The sequence below is a fragment of the Phascolarctos cinereus genome, unplaced genomic scaffold (assembly GCF_003287225.1).
Source record: "Phascolarctos cinereus isolate Bilbo 61053 unplaced genomic scaffold, phaCin_HiC Scaffold_4;HRSCAF=312, whole genome shotgun sequence".
Lineage (NCBI taxonomy): Eukaryota > Metazoa > Chordata > Mammalia > Diprotodontia > Phascolarctidae > Phascolarctos > Phascolarctos cinereus.
In genome coordinates, this window is record NW_027555847.1 from 566,156,309 (window position 1) to 566,176,741 (window position 20,433).

The 20,433-nt window shown below is 37.2% G+C and overlaps 1 long non-coding RNA gene across 1 annotated transcript; it reads right to left on the reverse strand.

Annotated features, from left to right (window-relative positions):
• Positions 1-749: 749 nt before the first annotated feature.
• On the reverse strand, positions 750-17,430 carry LOC110192015 (uncharacterized). Its single transcript, XR_002320054.2, has 4 exons — positions 17,147-17,430; positions 5,819-5,934; positions 5,431-5,504; positions 750-4,920 (listed from the first exon to the last, which is right to left on the reverse strand). It is a non-coding gene; the product is annotated as an uncharacterized LOC110192015 (long non-coding RNA).
• Positions 17,431-20,433: the final 3,003 nt, after the last annotated feature.

The following is a 20,433-nucleotide window of genomic DNA, read 5'->3' on the forward strand; positions in this document are numbered from 1 at the left end:
TTGTTTAATTATGGTTAGACTAAATGACCTTGAGGATCCTTACAACTTTGAGAGTTTAGATTCTGGAAATAGTTTTGCATGTAGTTGTTGTTAGGTTTTTTTTTTTAAGATGTCAATGTACATTTTTTTAATTGAACAAGGCTATAAAGTTCTCAGAACTGTAAGCTAGTCAAATGATGGTGACTGGTGTTGTAAATGGTAAAGAGATGATTTATACTCAGATACTGAGTGGAAGAACTGACCTCTGAGGTCTTCCCCAACTCAATATTCCATTTCTTATAAAATTTATCAAGGAACTTTGTGAGAGAAAGGAAAGGTAAGAAGAATCAGAAATAATGTTATAAGAAGGAGATAAATAAGGATGGGGTAGGAGGATGGGGTGAGTTAAAAGCAATTTCTCAGAATTACTGAGAAATATTTCCTAACAAAGGAATTACAATTTGGAAAAGGGATTAGAATTTATTTTCCCCCATCGGCTAAGAGAGCACAACTGTAAGCAATATGTAGAACTTACAGGTAACAGAATTCAGCCTGACATAAAAGAAAATGAAATTGGAGGTGTCCCAAACAGAATATGCTACCTTAGAAGGTAGAGGTATCCAAGTAGGACCTGAATGACCACTTATCAAGGATGAGAAAAGGGCTGTCGTGCATGCTTCAGGTTAGAGATAGGTCTCTGAGATTGCTTCTTGCTGCAAGATTCTATAATACTGTAATAGGTTTGAGAACTCAAATGAATGATCCAAGACCATCAGAAAATGATTGTTTACTATGCTCAGAAGGTACATAAACACAGTATCCTTCAAAAATTGGGCCAATTAATATTGTCTTCCACCCCTAAAGGAGCAGGTCCACCTGAAGCCAGGATTTGGAGCTTATATATTATTCAATTCAATTTTCCCTTCTTCCCTTACACTATTTTATAGATGATGAACCTAAGGCCCCAACCCTTAAATTACTTGTCCCAACCCTCACAAGTAAGTTTGTGTCAGAGTTGAAATCAGAACCTACTACATCACACAATCTCCTCATGTAAACATATGAACAATGCTTCAGATGCCTTCCCATATTTTAACGATTAGAAATTGAAATTTTCTGTTCTTGAGCATATGACCAAAGTAATATTGGTAGGTCTTTTTAGAATGCTATTAACCCAGAAAGCCATATCAACCAGCAAGATCCTGATCCTCTGCCTTTATGGCAATTCCAGATTTAGGACAATGCATAGCAATGAGTTTCTTAGAATTATGATCTCCCTTCTAGTAAAGACTGTGCTGAAAACATCAAAGGTTTAGATTAGCCCTTCTCTGTTCAATGTACTTGAGGACAAGCATATTCTCTTTCCACAACCTCTTTAAAAAGGGAGATTAAAAAGTGGTGTCACTAGCTACAGATTTAAAATCCTGCCAAAGGTAAAAGCTGTCACAATCAGAAGTAGTTATACTATGAAGGAGCAAAACCAAGCCTAGATTCTTTCCTGCCTGCCCTATTTTGCATGACTTCTCAAGGATTCTGAATAGAAGCCATTACTGCATGAGCCATGGGGAATATTCTCTCAGCTCCAGGAAGCAGTCTTCCCATGAGTAGTCAAACTTATCAGTTCAGAATTGCAACCCAACCCCCTCTAGTCGCCCTCTTATATTTCTGGGGTCTGGGGCAGAGAGAACGATGGGGATCAGTCTGAGACCTGAAGATGAACAGGCTTCAGACCTCCACCAAATGGGTTTAAATGTGTGGTTCCCAGGCAGGAGCTGGCACTCCGTCAAGAGGGCAGAAGAGTACAGGGACGGCTGCTGAGTGGCGAGCAGCTTTTCCCCAGGCACAAAGCAAGGATGTACAGGATGATTGGCAGATTGCGTGGCTCTGAGTAAATGAGCAGCACACATATGTTCTCCAACTTCGGGCTGGGGAGTGGTGGGGAGGGGAAAGATTCGAGTGCCAGGGGGATGGGAGCAACCCGACTTCAGACAAAGCACTTGCAAAGCAGCACCTGTGGTTTGCGGAGGCTTTCAAGAACAGGAACCTGGCTGCAAGACAAAGGTCTGGCTGAAGGTTCTTTTCATTAATGCTTCCAAGTCAAAAAGCCATTTTTATTGGGCTAGTTTCATGCAAAGTGGGGCCGGATCTGAATTCTCCACTCTCACACTGCCATCTACTGGACAATGGGCCTTTTCCCTGTCCAGGGCTCTCCAATCGGGAAAAACGCAAGAGGCAGATTGCTTTAACAGACAGGATAGGACAGGACATTCAGAATGTCTCACAGGATTCAGACATGGAGTGCTGGGCTCATCCAGCCTTGTATTTGGCAGTGATGGAGACGGGCAGCTTTTAAGTTAGCTAGGGACATTTCTAAATAAGCTTCATGCAAAGTCATATGAAATTCATGAGGACCAGATCACAACATTTAAGTGGTAAAATAAAAATAAGTAAATGAACAATTTTATGGCTGTTGCTTTAAAAACAATAATAAAGAGTCAACAATGTGTCTGGGACACATAAAAAAGTTAACTATTAAAAGAGTTCGATAACAACCTAAGCTAGCATGCAAAAGAGGCCTCAAAGGCTAGCCATAGTTAGACCTTAGGTTAAGTGTTAGACTCCCTGGGAACCAGTGAACTCATTTTGGGCCATAGCATTGTTCCTCCACCATAACCATAACCAGGCCTGGCAGGAAGCAGTGGTCTCAGCAAATAAATGGTGCTGAATAGAACGTGTCCAAATCTCTGTCAAACAAAGGCTCAGGGTGTATTTATACTCAGGCCACAGCTGATGCATTGTTGGAACTCCTCATCCATTTTCTTTTATTCTTTACAACTAAGTCTTGGTTAGATCATTTACACATGGGTGCACTCTTTCACATTTTGACATTGTGGTTTTTGACCATGAACCAGCTTCATGGTTCCCTCCTTTACATGGAAAATGCCCAGGCCACACTACTGCTACCACCCACAAAAACCTCTTTGTTTACTGAAGCCCATGCCACTCATTTGGCAATTAACCATGGCCTGCTTTGGAGGTCTCTCTTGCATTGCTATCTTAGGTTATTATTGAAATCTTCTAATAGTTAACTTTTTATATGTCCCAGACACATTGTTGGCTCCTTGAGGACAGGGTCTCTGCCATTTATATTCCTTTGTCTCCACCACAATATCTGGCACAGTAGGATATTCTATTTTGTAGATTCCACAAGGAAGTCCAGATCTTCAGATAGAAACAGATGTATATTTGGATCTCCCTCTTCTCTGAAGCTACTTTTTTTTTCAGATGGTCAGGAATGAGGCCAGGGTCTGAACTTAGGATTTCACTTGTATAGGGAACTGTTAGGTACTTGCTTAGAAATTCAGAGTCTGACTGAGTATACCTGAAGTATTGAGAGGTTAAGTGGCTTATTCAGAGTCACACATCCAGTATGTGTAAAAGGCAGATCTTGGACCCAGGTCTTATTGATTCTGAGGCCTGTTGCCAGTCTATTGCACAATGCTGCCTCTATGGAGCACTGCCAGCATTAATTCATAATTTGAAAATTTTTATGTATTGTTTCCCATTTGAATGTAAGTTGCCTGAGGTCAGGGAATGTGTTTTGCCTTTCTTTGTATTCCTAGTACATAGCATATTTGTTGTCAGTCATTTCAGTCATGTTAACTCTTCATGATCCCATTTTGGGGGTTTTCTTGGCAGATACTGAAGTGGTTTGCCATTTCCTTTTCCAGCTCATTTTACACATGAGAAAACTCAGGCAAACAGGTTAAGTGACTTGCCCAGATTCACACAGCTATTAAGTGCCTTGGGCCATATTTGAACTGAAGTCTTCCTGACTGCAGCCCAGTACTCTATCTACTTCACCACCCAACTTCAATACATTCTCAGTGAAATAGTTAACTAGTATAACCTTTCTGGAAAGCAATCTGGACTTGTACAAATGAAGTAGCTGAAATATCCTTATCCTCTGAGATTCTAATAGTGGTCATTGACAAAACAATGTCTCCATATATATCAAAATATTTATAGCAGCATTTTTTGTAGTAGCCAAGAACTGGAAATAAAGTAGACACCACTGATTGGGGAAAGGCTAACAATATATGAATATGAAAGAATATTTTTATACTGAAGAAGGAACATGAGGAATACAGAGAAGCCATCCTCTTGCCTTTGACATGTCTGGGACATGTGATACCTCTTAACCCATCCGTACAGTAGACAAGTCTCTAAGTTTAAAAAAGTTGTCAATCTTCATTGGAAGGAATTTCCATGATTAAAGTTGCTGAAACTGATGAAATCTGGACCCAAAATAATAATGATTTACATTGCATTCTATCCCACTTTCCCTAGTAAAATGTAAATTACTTGAGACCAAAGATTGCTTTTTTTCCCCCTCCATATCCTCAGTGCCTAGTTCAGTGCATCTCAGAAAAATCAATGAATGTTTAAGGATTTAAAATAAATAATAACATGTTAAAGTCCATAGTGACACAAAAATACACATTGTTGCAAACAATCACATAAGAATAAATTCCTTTCATGAATTGTTTTCCCCATTAAACCACTGAGTGATATGTTCATTCATTCCACTAGTACAAAGAGTATTTGACTCATGGTTTCATGTTACACAGTGTTAAAGGGATCATTCTTCTAAACACTTGGGTTATAACCATGTCTTCTTCTAAACATCATTCTTCTAAATATGTGGGTTATAACCATGTCTTCAGGAAGGGGTCTTTGCTCATGTTATTCATAACTCTTCAGTTCCAACAAGCCAAGCAGGGCCATGTCACACCTCTGCTGACAGTTCTTTTCACAGCTCTGAAGGTTTTTTGTTTTGTTTGTTTGTTTTCCAAATGAATTCAGCAGGTCTGTTTGACCTATTCAAGCTTGACACATCTATGGCAGAAGTCACTGAAGAAGTCAAACCCTGGAACAGACCTAAATGTGACCAATGAATCAGATGAACTCAAGGGTGATCAAAATTTAGACAGAGATCACACAATTCAATTACAGTTAGCCCTTCCATATCCCAGCTTTCCCCATTATGGTTTGGATATATCACGGGTCAGCATAAAAAATTAAATGGCAATCTTTAGGGAGTTTTGTGGAAGCTGCAGATGTCATGCAAAGCCCAGCAGATGACAGAAAAAGTTTAGAAACTGAGAAATGCATAAAATATATGTATAGCATTATATAATATCAACATATTTTATTTTTAATACCATAATAATTCAGACTTCTTCTCTGGTATGAACACAGGGATGGAAAATTTTGTGGATTTTCTAAATTGTGGGGGTGCTGCACTCCTAAACCCAATGTAGAAGGGATAACTGTAAGTCCAACAATACCCAATGCATGCTAAGCCCTGTGATAGTGAAATGCAAGATGCAAAATTTAGAGAACAGGCCCAACCTTATTGAAATTACAGTCTAACAGGGGGACACTTACCTAGACAACTGTAAGATGAGAGGCAATGTGGGATGTAGTGGATCCTTGAAGTCAAGAAGAGACGGATTCAAGTCCTACACAAATGCATTAACTTTTTAGTGTGCTAGATAGTTCTCTAAGACTATAAATTTGAAAAGAACCTGCCTACCTGCATTGGTCAATGGAGGTTCCACTCTATACCCATGAAATCACAGATCAGACCAAACAACACCAAATACTACAATACATTATTAATTATTAAGTGTATTAGGGAGGTGAAAAATTGTAGTATGTGAAACCCAAGCCAAAAAGTAGAAGGAAGGGGAAGGGAGTAGTTAGGGAAGGCTTCAAGTGATATTAACTTTTTACATTTAAACATTTTTACATTTAAAACATGTAAGAAACTTACCTATTGTAGAAACATCTGATCTTATGGTACAAGCTGCGTCAGTCTCACCTCATGTGACTAGCCTAGGATGAGTAGAACCTTTCCTTACCAAGAGCCTCCAGCCCAAATAGTTTAGTCTAATAAAAAAGAAAGAAGTTGAACCAGAAGGATGGGATCAAAGTCTTTCCTCCCAGTACCCATTATCCAAACACTCTTCTTTCCCAAGGTCACTCTCCTATCCATTAATTTTCCAGGTGCTGAAAGCAATTCATTGGAAGGAAATCTTTTTTTTTTATTTCTCCCATTATATCCTATATCTGGTTGTTTACCTTCTGTAGGGGAGAGAGGGAGGAAGTGAGGGAGGGAAGGATAAGATTTGGAACTCAAAATGTTAAAAAAAAATGATAAAAAAGTTTTAGCATATAATTTTGTTAGAGTGTGTGTGGAAATAACTATATTAAAAATAAATAAACTACATTTCCCCTTTTACTTAATAAAACAACAAATAAAAACTAGACTAAAATTAAATATTGAAGAAAAGAGATAGCCTGTCAAAAATGATTAGGCATAAGAAAAATGGTGACCATACAATGCGTTATAATCTGATTTGATAAAGTAACATTTATCTTCTTAAGATCCACCGTACTGTGAATTCCTTCAAAAGCACTATTTGTATTTGTAGCAATATATAACTCCTGGTGAAAGTATTATCTAGAAATAATGTTGTGAACATTCTAATTCTATTTTTTAACTATGAGCTTAATGGTATGACTAATAAGATCATATAAAACATATTAAACCCCATTGCTTTCAAGAAACATCAGTTGAAAAAGACAAATTCTAAGGTAATAATATGATAATTCATCATACATTGCACTTTACTTAAAAATTTGCTGAACTAATACTGAGAGACAGTGTAATTTAGTGGGTAGGGAGGCGGTTAAGGAGTAATAAAGCCCCATTTCTGACACATACTAGCTATGTGTCCCTAGGAAGTCATTTGACCTCTCAGTTCCTGGTGTTGCTTTAAGAATATAACTCAGAGAGAAGATGCTCATCTGCTTTATATATTAAAAAAAAAAATTCCTCTCCAGGAAGAGGAACACTGATAAAATCGCAGAATTGGTCCAAAAAAGCTAGTATTACAACCAAAGACCTGTGATTCTGTCCATAAAGAAAAAAGAGTACTATCTACAAATTATTTAATAAATCTTAGGGAGTTGCCTGGGGACTAGAGAGCAGAAGTGATTTGTCCTTTCCTTCTCCCAGCCACCTCACCTGTGATCAAACTGCTGTTAAGTGTCAGAGGCAGGCTGTAAACCCAGGAATCCCTGGCACCAAGTCCAGTATTCCATCTCATATACCATGCTTCCCAAATTGAGAGTGACATTAAAATACTTCAAATGATTTGTGATTCCCTAGGCAACTCAATGTCCTATTGCCCTTTGACCAAAAATGATGAATAATCTAATCTTGATTAATTCAAAGTCAGTTTTTATAAACCTTGGTGCTTATAATTAACAAAGATAATTTCTCAGGCTAAATCCAAGCAATAGAATTTTGGATGATGTGCATGAAAGTCCTTTGAGAAGAAGAAAAATTTATAACATATTATAAGGTGTTATTTACTTTGATGATTATTTCTTCTCTAACAAATATCTTACACTTAATACCAAAAAAACTAGTAAGACAAGGCTTCTCTGTAGGTAGCACTATGGCAACTTATGATAGGTTCCAGTTTTCAATGATTAACATCATGTTTAGAGATGAGCAAAGTCAAAAGGACTAAATAAGTGCAACATGAGCAAATTGAAATGGTTATGGAATCCCTACCACCTTTATACTTTTCATTTTTTACATTTATATTTTCTTTTTGGTATTTACAGATTCCAAACATGTTAGAAAACATGGTCACTACATATAACAGTAATAATACTAAGGTGTTTAGAGAACATTTTTAAGTCTTAGGTTTTTAAGTTATTCAACAATCAAATCCATACCTTCCCATCTACTTTTGATTAATTTCAGCATCTTAAAACTGTTTCAAAGGATGAGTCTTCAGAGAAAGGATAAAACAGAATACCTATGTAGGTACTGAATAACATAGACAATGTACAGGTAGGAAAACAAAAGGTAGTGATTTGTTAAATATGCAGAGTAACCTCAAAAGGCTAAGAATGTTCTGTCAAATTCTGACTGCTGCTAGATTATGTAGACCAGGTGTCTCTGTTCCCTGAAGAAAAAAAAAAGTATATATATATATATATATATGTAAAACTTCTTTTTTTTTTACTAGAAACATATAAAGAAAAAGAGTTCTTTTTTTTTTATAAGACATATGCCTCTAAATCTGAATGACTGCACAGCACAAATACATACCTATCAACTAAGAACAAATTTTAAAATGTATTTCTTTAGAATTATATTAGTACCAGCCAATATAATACTTTCATACTACATTATAATGTGGCCTTTAAACACAAGTATTTAGGTTTAAAAAAAAACAAAGAAAAATAATGAATTAAGGTTCTATAATGCCTTAATTGAGGATATAATAGGAAATTCACACAAAAATAAAAAGTATAATGTTATCTTGAACTCTTAAATCCAGTGGTTTTCTTCTTCTTGGACCTACAGATCTATGAAATAATTTTATTTTTTAAAGATGATTTTGATAATTGTATTTCCATATAGTTGGTTTCCTTGATAATGTTACACATTTAATTTTATACGTCTTAGAAATATTCTCAAAAGGATCCATAGGTTCACCAAACTGCCAAAGAGGACCACAACACAAGAGTTTAACAATCCTTGCCTTAGACCGCACTGTCCAATTTACATATTAATGGTATATATGATATAGCACACAAAAAGTGTATTTCATGATTTTTTAAAAAATCACTCAATTTATCATAGTAGAGAGAGAGCTAGCCCTGAAGCAAAAAAGATCAAGGTTCAATCAGGAAAACCTAGATTCAAGTTCCACTTCTGACTTACTCTGGCTGTGTACCCCTAAGCAAGTCCCAACTTCTCAGTGCCCCCAGGTAACTGACAATCTAAGATTCCTAGTTGCCTAATAGCTGCAGATCTGCATTAGAAGAAGATGTTTCCTTAGTTACTACACGGTGAAATCACAGGTCTAGACAAAAACATATTGTCATTCAAAATTATTTATCACTTTCACTATTGCTCTCTTCTCCTTAATTGTTTTACCAGATGTCATTCAGAACAGTTGTCAGTAATAAGAACAAGATTACACGAAGATCTCAAATTTAATACAAACCACAGTTTGAACAAAACTGAGGGCCTATATTTGGAGCAATAAGACATATAGAATGAAAGAGGCTTGTTGATTTTGACTTCCTGCATGGAGAAAGAAGGCTGAGGACATCCTAGCACATTCATAAAAATACAAAACTATTCTCAACCAACAGTTCCAACCAACATTTATTAAGGGCCACTATGCTTATGGTGTGACTTAAGCACTGGCAATATGAATGGGGAAAAAAGATCAGTTCCTCCCCTAAAGACCTTTACATACATTTTTACTGAGAGCCCAAATTGGAGAGTAATATTACCAAATTATTTTTTTTGGAAATGTGAGTATAAACAACTATTCATTATTTTAATCATTGTTTTTCTTTTTTTATGAATATGAGTCAGAATATAATTTTTGGCTAATTACGTACATGTTCATATGTGTGATTAATTCGCAAACATATATTCATCCCGCAGAATGAAAAGAGGAAGAAGTCAAAGTTCATGCCTTCCAGGGACCCATTCTTGTCATCCACATACATTGTTTCCATTATTGAATGCCTTTCTTAGAATATTCAATTTCTAACATAGCTTTAGGTATTTGGTTTTGGGGGTTTTTTTGTGAGGGAATGGAGGTTAAGTGGCTTGCCCAGGGTCACACATCTAGCTTTGGGTATTTAAATGAAGTGAATGCTTTTAGAAAACCCCTTCTTAATGTCCATTAAAAGGGTAAGAGGAAAAATATGAATACAAATACTGAATGAAAAGAAAACACTTTTTGAGAGAACCCTTTTACATCATCATTGCCTTTATGAGGAAACATTTATAAAGTATCTATTTTCGTGAGGTCCCAGATATTGGGCATGGTATAAAAAAGAAGAGGATATTTCACCAGATTTTGAGACTAAGAGTGTGAAATAAAAACATTGCTGTGAATGTGTGTGTGTGTGTGTGTGTGTGTGTGTGTGTGTGTGTATGAGAGAGAGAGAGATGAGGGATGAGAGAAAAGGGGAGGATATAGAGACATCAGAATAAACCCAACATATAAATGAAATTACATATGAGCCACGGGTAAATTAATTTTACAGGAAGGAAGTAAAAGTAAGTATGTAATTAGAAGAGAGATTGGAGAAAGTAGCTGTGGGCTTATTTTGCCCAATTCATATAGATCCTTTTATCCCAGAATAGATATCCATGAATTTTTTCCCAGTGGTCATCAACACTACAATGACAGAGGGAAAGAAAGGGATAGATTAAGGTTAGAAGAAATATCAGTATAATAGGAAAATTGTTAACAAAAAGAGGATAGAATTAAATCCTCCATAGAACTAAAATGGTTTCTTCATGCCCAAATATGAGTTCTTCTGATCTTACAGTCAGTTTAAAATTGACTATAGATAAAAGAATAAAAAAAAAAAGATCAGACATCTGAAATGTTATGTAAAGAAAAAAGTAGTAGCTGTAGGGTACAGGGTAGTAACCATGGATCAGTTGAATAGAAGAAGGTGTAGTGACAAATACATTGAATTGGGATTCAGCAGACCAGGGTCCAGATTCTAGCTCTGGAACTTCCTTCCGGTGTAATTTTGGGCAAGTTACTTACTTATTCTTGGCCTCAGAATTTTCTTTTATGAAAAGACAAAAAAACCTAAACTACATGATCCTTAAGACCCATCCCAGTGATAAAACTAAAAAGTAAAAATTTAAATTACTGAAAAGATACTCCTGTAGTTAAATCTCTCTAAACTCCCATTTCTTTAAATAGAGGGGCTTGTACTGGATTATCTGTAAAGTGCTTTCCAGTTTTAAGATGCTGTGGTACTAAGGCCTATGCCTTATGCCCCAATTATAATATGTAAACTATCACTCTGTTTCTGATCCCTTTGCTTATGTGTTCTGGGTGTACAAACACATACACATATTTAAAATCCAATATTATCAAGATTCACCTTTGTTTCCTTTTAGAAACAATTAATTAAAATGTTCATACTAATCGGTGAACATCAGACTAGGATTCTGATAGCAGCTGCCATGAGAATGGCTAGTTAGTAGTTACTGAAAGCTTTCAAAAAAGCAAACACAACTAATATAAAAACACATACAAAATCCAAAATCAAATATAATCAAAATCTAAACTAAATGCATTTTGAGCACTATCTGCATACAAAATTGCCACCAATAGCTCAATATTATAGTATGCTATGAATAAATAATTTCTATCACACACACATATACACATATATATATATATATATATATATATATATATATATATATATATATACACACACATATATGTGTGTGTGTGTGTGTGTATAATAGTTATTCATAATTACTTCCTACGTCTTAGGGATATATTGAAGATATTTTGATACTATTGAAGATCCCTTCAGTACATCCCAAAGAAATAGGGATTATATATATTGAGTGGGATTGAGACCACTTACCCAAATAAAATTCAGAGGTTTCTCTCAGTAGAAAACAAGTTTTATTCTAGCAAGTCTCGAGCGAGAGTTGGGCATCACCTACCCGGGGCGGACTGGAGTAGTGAGGCAGATACAACAGCAAGCAACCAGTTATATACCCTTAGACAAACCACTCCAAGAAATCCCCTCCCCACTTGTTTACCCCAATCTCTTTATCCTCATTGATTGAGGAAAGAGACCTTACCATCTATATTTAGAACCCAAGAGACGCATTTTACCCAAACCAAGCTTGGAAGCTAGAAGATTGCCTTATTTGGTAAGGATAAGGCTGGGGTGATGGTTACAAAACAAGGGAGGGGGTGGGCAGCTGGTGTATGACCCTATTATATGATTTACAGGAAAGCGAAACTTAGGCCCAGCTAATGCTAAAGCCTTAACTAAATTTTGAGGGTATAGCTTCCATTTCATATGAGAAACTTTCACTTGTCCCACACAGTTCCCCCCTCTCATTTCATAGTTAAAAGTTTCTCACACCAAAACTGGTAAGTTTCTTCAGTTTCCCTATTTGCTATTTCATCAAGAGCGGGCCCTCCTTTCTCCTGATTGACTGTCATCCACCCTTGATTCCTTGATATCATTAGTCTTATAGACTCACTAACAGGCTCTCTTAATGTAATCATTCCAGAGAGGGTCCTTTGAACAGTAGTAGTAACTAATTGCACCATGCAAGGGACACACATTGGGACTAGTATAACTCCACTTATTGCTATTAACAAAAACCATAATACCTGCTTCCACCAAGTTCCCCCAAACCAGGACCACCCCTTTAAGTAAATAGGGGAAGGATTAATCTAAGCATTGAAAAACAAAGGGGCAGCCTCTTCAGAAATGTAGATTCAGAGACCCAAAAGAAAACAATAATGCAATTGTCCCTTTAAGATTCAAAAAGTCCCTTCTTATATAGCTGTCTGGCAGGGAACACCATCAATGAAGTCCTCTTGCCCTTGGTATTTTCTCCAGCCATCTCCAGCACAGCATCTCAGCATCTTCCTATTCTTCTTCTTCTTGTAGGAACCAGCTTTCCATCCATTCTCCTACAGAAGTGATCTTAGCACAATTTTAAATCACTATTTCTAGTCCTTATAACCCTGATCATTTTTACAAACTCAAAATTGGAATCATGGCCAATTGTCATGTTCAAGAAATTCACATCAGAACCCAGTGTCTTATACTTTACATTAATCCATTATTAATTTCCTCACCAGGGGGATGAGATTTCACTAAGGGATTAATCACAGGCTTCAGTACATACATATCAATTTTTAACATAGTACATATAAAATCTTAAAATTTTAGTCATGCCTTGTTTCTTTGATGGCATTTACAAAATAAATCACAAGCCATTCTTCTTTTGACATTATTAATCAATGATAACAAAACTTTAGACGAGTGTGATATTATCCAAATAACAAAATAACATTCTCATAAGCTCCTGATTGTCTCCATACCATTACCAAGAATTAAAAAGACCCTAACTCATACAGGAACACTAGTCCTAGTTCTATAATAACCCAAGATGTTCCGTAATCAATTATTTTAGTAAATTTGTTACTGTACTTACAAAACCTTCTGATCATAGTAACTAGCCACTAAGAGATTAGAGTAAGGGGACAACATTTCCCTCAACTTCCTGTCAACTCCAGACAGAGTGTTATGTCAAACTGCAAACTGCATTGAGCCAGACTTAAAGTCTGCCAGGTTTCAGTTAAGGACAAACTGGAGTTAGACTCAGAAACAGTCAGTCACTAGTCCCAGCAAGTTCCAACAATCAGTTTAAGATATGACCATAATCTAATCCTTTTCTCATGTCTCATGCTGACTACTTGCTCTGATCATAGAAACTTACTATAGAAGGAAAAAGGAGCAGGGACAGGTGACATATCAAATATGACAGGATAAAACATCCTTAGCTTTGTTTAAATTCAGATAGAGTCACAATTCTCCAATCATGCAGTATCTGTTTCTCCTCATAGCCAAACTCAGGAATAGTCAGGTGGGAAACATTCCTTTCCAAAGGAACTTAATGGGGAAACTGAGCCAGAAGGAGCCCATCCTAGATTGAGGCTAAGATTATCCCCTCAGCCTTTTTCCCAAATGAATCACGTTTCCTCTAAATCGACCTCCGCCTATTCTGGTGGCATTTCTCTCAGATACTGATTTAATGCAGACAACTATGCCCAAATTTAAACTCAAAACAAAATTCATTAGAGTCCCAAGAGCCTTTTACCTCAAACAGCAAGTCTCACTAATCACAGCTTAAAGCCAGATGCAGTTACATTCACTCTCATGGAGTTGCAATAAGCAGTATAGATTTACCAGGAGTCATACATAAGAAATCTCACTTAACATCTTTCCTTCTCAAATTTAAACTTGCCCTGGTGTAAAAGCCAATCATTAGAAATCATTTCTATCTACTGTACATAAACTTGCAACTTCTCAGCAAGTTAAGTTCATTGTCTAGGAACTGCATAATCCTAACAAGTTCTTTTCTCAGGGCAGATGACCTTTCCCACACAGATAGAGTAATCAATTAACCCTTTTTGGGTTTTAGCATTAAAGCAGTAATCCCAAACAATTTAGTTAAAAATCTCACAAATTTCATAGATGATAACAAGACAATCTCAACTGAAAATTCTCTTTAAATAAAACATTTGGAAATTTTATGCTTTCTACAATTACAATACTTAGAAGGAAATGTTAAAAAGCAGGATGATATAGAGTGCCCCAACAGCCAGATTCACTCCTTTTTCTCTTTTCTCTGAAGACACAATTAATTTAACATTACAGATTATAAAAGAAATTGCCCTTCCAGCAACATAACTAATACAATTGAAAACAGGCTCAATAAAAAAAAATCTTGCTTTCTTTCTAGACCCTTTTACCAGATTCAACAGTCTCCTGGGGCCACATAGTTGATAAAGTTCTTAATACCAAATAACAATTTATGCTCTTAAAATTATGCAAATATGCGAGTTGGGGCAGCTCCGCCAACCAGCAGCGAAGTCTGTGAAAGAGTTTTTGAAAGGGTTCTTGACCGGAGACTTCGAGGCAAATACGAAAGAGATGGGACTCCAAGCGTGATGGAAAACAGAGTCAACTTTATCAGAGCACAGCAGGCGGTTGTATATCTTTGACTCATGGGAACATACTCCAATGTAACAGCGGACAAAGCAACAAAGTTTACATGTCTTTACCAATAGGCAACATGCAAATACCAATCAAAGTATCAACAAGCACATCTCTCTGCATCATCATCCTCTCTGTGTCCTCCCGGGCTGTTTCCGTGAAAACACCATGGACTTCTTGTTCCCAGAATGTCCCAATACTTGATACAGGAACTAGTAATACTTGATACATATTTGTGCTAGAGCTAGCTGTTCTCAAGCTAGCAACATTGTGTATGACTGAGCTTGCCTACCCGCCCTTCTTTCTGGGGAGTGGAGAACCGATCCAGGCCAAGGAGCAAGCTCCTCGCCTGAGAAGGCTTATACAGCCGTCGGGGTAGAGTCCTACTTACCTGTGGTCCTCTACACAATACACATTTCTAAGTTCAATATCCTTGACCCTTTATAAAGGTATATTATCCACAAATTCATATATTTCTTCAATATTTCAGTTCCCCATTCACGTCCACATTTTCTTGTGAAAGTTTTACAAACAGTTTGGAATCACCTGTTGTAATCAGGTCAGTTTAAAATGTGCTTCCCCTCCAGGTAGGCACCTCTGGAGCTTAATAATTAATTGAACAGTAATAATCATAACTCACAACAACCAATATCTTTATCATAGCCAGTATCCATATTACATCTAATAGAACCCACCCACGGATCTAGCCTGAAAGGTGGGTGGACATAATTCCTTCCATCTCTCCATAACTTTATCTATTGGTTTTTAAATTAGGCAAAAAAAAAAAAGAATTTTATTTTTCCATCCTTCTACTTTAAAACATACCACTTCTTCACACCTTCTCAACTTAACTTAAACTATCTAAAGCTATTCAGAGGATATCCTCATCCAAGGGTGGGGAACTTAAGACCCCCCACCCAAATTACACTCAGCAAGACTACTACACAGCTTTCTTTTTGCATTTCTGAAGGGAGATAATTGAATAGGGCTCTCCCTCCCCCTCTCTCTTCCCAAACTGCTTTTACAGCTTTACTATGCTCTCTAAACAATTTACTCCTCTTACACTATTCTTCCACTGCTCTTTAGTTTCTTTCAATTTCCTTTAGTGCCAAACAGTATAATAAATTCTGACTTAAGCATTAAATTGAGAGCATCACATTTCATCTGATATATTACCAGAATGAGTTAAATTACCTTTGGTTGTGTTCCGGTACACAAAAACTTCTCTCTTCCATGAGAGGCAGAAAAGATTAAGTGCTACCTCTTTTTTCTGATCTGAGGGGAAAAGGTTCCCTTTTTCTCTCTTTGTCTCCACACTCACATTTGGCCAGAATTAGAATGCAGAGAGGGAGAGGAATTATTATTTTTCTTCTGAAAGTTTCAAAACCTTCTTGCTTTCAAAACCTCTGTTCACACTGTGCAAATAAATTATACCTACCTTAAGCTTTCTACACATACTCCTCTCTCCTACATGCTTAAACTTTCTTGCCTTTCTTTCTAATGGATTGTGATTAAAGTCCCTTTAAAATTGCACATATCTTATTTCTTTCTAATTCTGACCTGACACTTCAAAAATCCTTTTCAACTTGCTTTTTACCAGTCATATAACCTAAATAATAAAGTATTTTTCTCTTTCTCTCTCCCATCCACCCGCTCCTCTGAAGCTGCTGTTATCAGTGAGTGAGAGGGGAGAGAAAGAAAGCTGCACTCCAGAATCCAGCTGCAGCACTCGGAATGCTTTTCTTTTTTTCTTTCTTTTTTTTTTTGGCTAGGCAATGGGGTTAAGTGACTTGCCCAGGGTCACACAGCTAGTAAGTGTTATGTGTCTGAGGCCGCATTTGAACTCAGGTCCTCCTGAATCCAGGACTGGTGCTCTATCCGCTGCACCACCTAGCTGCCCCCATGGAATGCTTTTCTTGCCAAATCTTTTGCTATCAAACATTGTTAACACTCATTCACACCATGCACAGACACAAACACAAAAAAGAAAATAGACATACAACAACCCTCTGCCCTATAGAATCTTCAAAGCATCAAATCATATCCAATCATTTTCCTTTTATCCTTTCCTCTATATCTTAGCAGTTCATTCCAATTCTTCAATCGATTGCCTAAAAGACTGTCTATAGGTACCTCACATTTGCACTCTGCACAGATTTAGATTGTCCCTTTCCCATTCTTAGGGAACCCCTAGGACCTCACTAGGAATTTACAGGGGCCATCACCAAACTCCCCGATCTAAAGACAGACTCAGCCGAATCACTGAGGAGGGTCACCCACTCCTCACCAGTCACCCATGAAGCTTTCTCAGCTGTGTTCTTTCGATGAGGTATCTATTCAGCAATTTGACTAAGCCTGGACTCTGCTCAGACTAGAGTCCACCCTAAAAGGGCCCTCACCCTATGCCAATTACCTCCAGACCCCTGAGTGCTTATCTCTGGGTTGCACACGTACAACTTACGTGACTGCTCTCACTCACCGGCTGGCTGGAATTTCCTAGTTTCGTTTTAATTGTCAGAGCCCTAACAAGCCTTCTGTTTCTCTGAGTCACTCTCTTCAGGTTTATTTCAAAGACTGGGCAGCAACCTCCCTCCAGAGCTCAAGACTTCCGAGAAATCTTGGATGTGCTCTTGGTCTTGACCTTGGCAAAGAAGCCCCCTCCCTAATCAAAGAAAATCCCAGATGAGCCCACAACTGAGTGGGATTGAGACCACCTACCCAGGGTGGACTGGAGTAGTGAGGCAAGACACAACAGCGAGCAACCAGTTATATACCCTTAGACAAACCACTCCAAGAAACTCCCCTCCCCACTTGTTTACCTCAATCTCTTTATCCTCATTGGTTGAGGCAAGAGACCTTACCATCTATATTTAGAACCCAAGAGACGCATTTTACCCAAACCAAGCTTGGAAGCTAGAAGATTGCCTTATTTGGTAAGGATAAGGCTGGGGTGATGGTTACAAAACAAGGGAGGGGGTGGGCAGCTGGTGTATGACCCTATTATATGATTTACAGGAAAACGAAACTTAGGCCCAGCTAATGCTAAAGCCTTAACTAAATTTTGGAGGCATAGCTTTCATTTCATATGAGAAACTTTCACTTGTTCCCCACACACACACATACACATACACACACATATATATCACATACAAAGTGCTGTAAATTGATAAAGGAGGAAAATTATTTAAACTCAATAGTCTGAGGCTGGTTTCATTTATCTACAAGTTTCTCATTTGCTTCCTTTTAGATATCTCTCTTTCATTTATTTTTGACTCTTCCTAATTTTGTAGTTCTTTCAAGAGTCACCTTTGGGGTTCCACTACAAAGCAGCATGTTCTTTTTGGATCTTGTTTAAAGAGGCTTAAATACCAAACAGAATGGAAGGTGCTCATTGTAAGAGCTTTACTTACATTTTATTCATTTCCCAAATTTATGATGCTCCTCAATGATGCAAAAGGTTTCCCAGAGTAAATACTTACAAGGATGATATGAACCAAAGACACAGTAAATCTTGAGGCCCAAGTAGCAATACTTATCTATGAGAACCCTTAACTAGGAAACACTCAGCCATGGTTTCTAATTGAAATGCTATTCCTCTTTACCTTCAGCTTATCAATTCCATAGCACTCTTCATTGTCAGCTCAAGTGTTGACTCCTACGTGTTCCCCTTCCCCCCCAAGTCACTGGTGCTCTCCATGCCCTCAAATTACTTTATATTTACTTATACTTGTTTACATGTTATCTCACTTCCCTCTAGGAGAAAATAAACTCTCCAGTGAGCAAGTGAGCAGGGAGTGTTTTATCAATGAAGGCTTGCTTGATCCCCCAGCTCTATTGTACTTCCTCCTAAGATTTTTCTTTATCACACACACACACACACACACACACACACACACACGTAGATAGAGATATCCATTCATGTACAAAGGGCAGAGAGTCATCAGAGAAACAGGGACAGAGACAGAGACAGAGACAGAGAGATACCCATAAATGTACAAGGGGCAGGGAGGCATTTCTGTTTAGGGAGCGACTTTAGAGCCACGAAGAACTGGATTCAAGTTGAACATATACTGTGTGACCCTGGCTAGCCCTCTTTCGCTTTTAGTGACTGAGGCAACTCAAGATACTAAGTTGCAAAGAAGGCACCAGCCTGTATTTGTAACAAAGAAATAAAGAAGTTTCATTTCCCTATACTAATGAAATAATAGGTCTAGTCCTTATCACTATGTCTATTTTAATAATTAAATGTTGTCTCCTCCAATTGAATGTAAGGTCACTAAAGGAAGGGACTGCTTCATGATTGCCCTTGAATACCCAGTAGCTAGCACAATGCCGGTCACATAATCTCTTAATAGCTTGTTGATTGGTTTCTTGGTTACTTTGTTTTTTGTCTCTGACTCTCCATTGCCTAGTACATTGCCTGACATGCAGGAAGCATTTATTAAATGCTTATTAAAAGTTTAATTTTTAAATTGATGTGAACTCATACTTTCTGTTGCACAGACACTGCCTGAGCCCAGTTCCTATGCATTTCTCCATTGAGTTTCCTCTCTTCTTTAGTCTATTGAGATTTTATCTGTAAATGATGAAACATGTTTGGAGAAGAAACGACCACTCATCCAAGATCTATGTCTTCAGAGACCATGGTCAACACACGTTTTGATTTGTTTGCTTGTTTATTTGTTTTTTCCACTATGTCTTTGCAGCTATGAAAGCTAATGTATCTGGCAGCATTAAAATGGGCTGCATCAACTCATAGCGGTATTTCATGGTGATGCTATGTTTGAATTGGAAGCAATAAATAGAAATAACTTTTCAAACAAAGATTTCAGTCTATGCCTTTGAGGTGTATGAATGATGTAGTAAACTTCATGGTGCCATAGAGAATGAAGAGTGTAAAAGATCAAAATAACAATAACAATAACAGTAACTAGTATTTATATAGCACTTTGATGTTAGCAAGATGTTTTTACATGTGTTATCTCATTTAATTTTCATAATTTCAAGAAAATCATTCAAGTGATCATTTCAAAGAAATCCTGTGGGCTCTGCAGGTACACCAAGGTACTCTGTAGTCAGGCCCTAAGTATCATCATCATATTGACCACCACCAACAACAACCAGAAAAAACCCACATCCAGGTTGTTGACTGTTTAAATGTGTTAGGTACCATATGAGCAAAATTTTCCAAGCATAAACCTTGCCCTATCCTTTACATTTGGATTCCCAGGTCCAAAAGAATCTATACAATGCTCATCAAAGAACTGCTCCTGGCAAAGTGAACTATAAGGCGCAGAAGATAAATAACCCTGAAATCTCACAAATACCACTTGGATCCCATAAAATACAATTTGCTCCAGCCAGAGAATGTGTTTCATCACAAAAGTTCTGTATTGGATCTCACAACATATAATTCAAAGAAAGGCCTGTTCTCCCACCACCCCCTGCTGTTTCAATTACAATCTAATTCTAGCAGAATCGTGCTAGGCTTAGTCTATGTTTCTCTAACTAAAACTTATCCTAATATATCCTATGAAATTTATTAGAAATTATACATTTTTACAATTTGCTTTCTTATAACCTGAATAAAGTAGTACATAGCAAGTTGATATTTTAAATGTTGTAGAAGTTTTAGAATATTTTAGAACAATACTATTTTTAGTAGATTACTTAAATATTAACAAACAGAACAGTGTTAACAGTGTAGGGCAGTAAAGAGAGCACTGGATATGTGGTCAGAGGGTATACCATTTACTACCTGTGTGA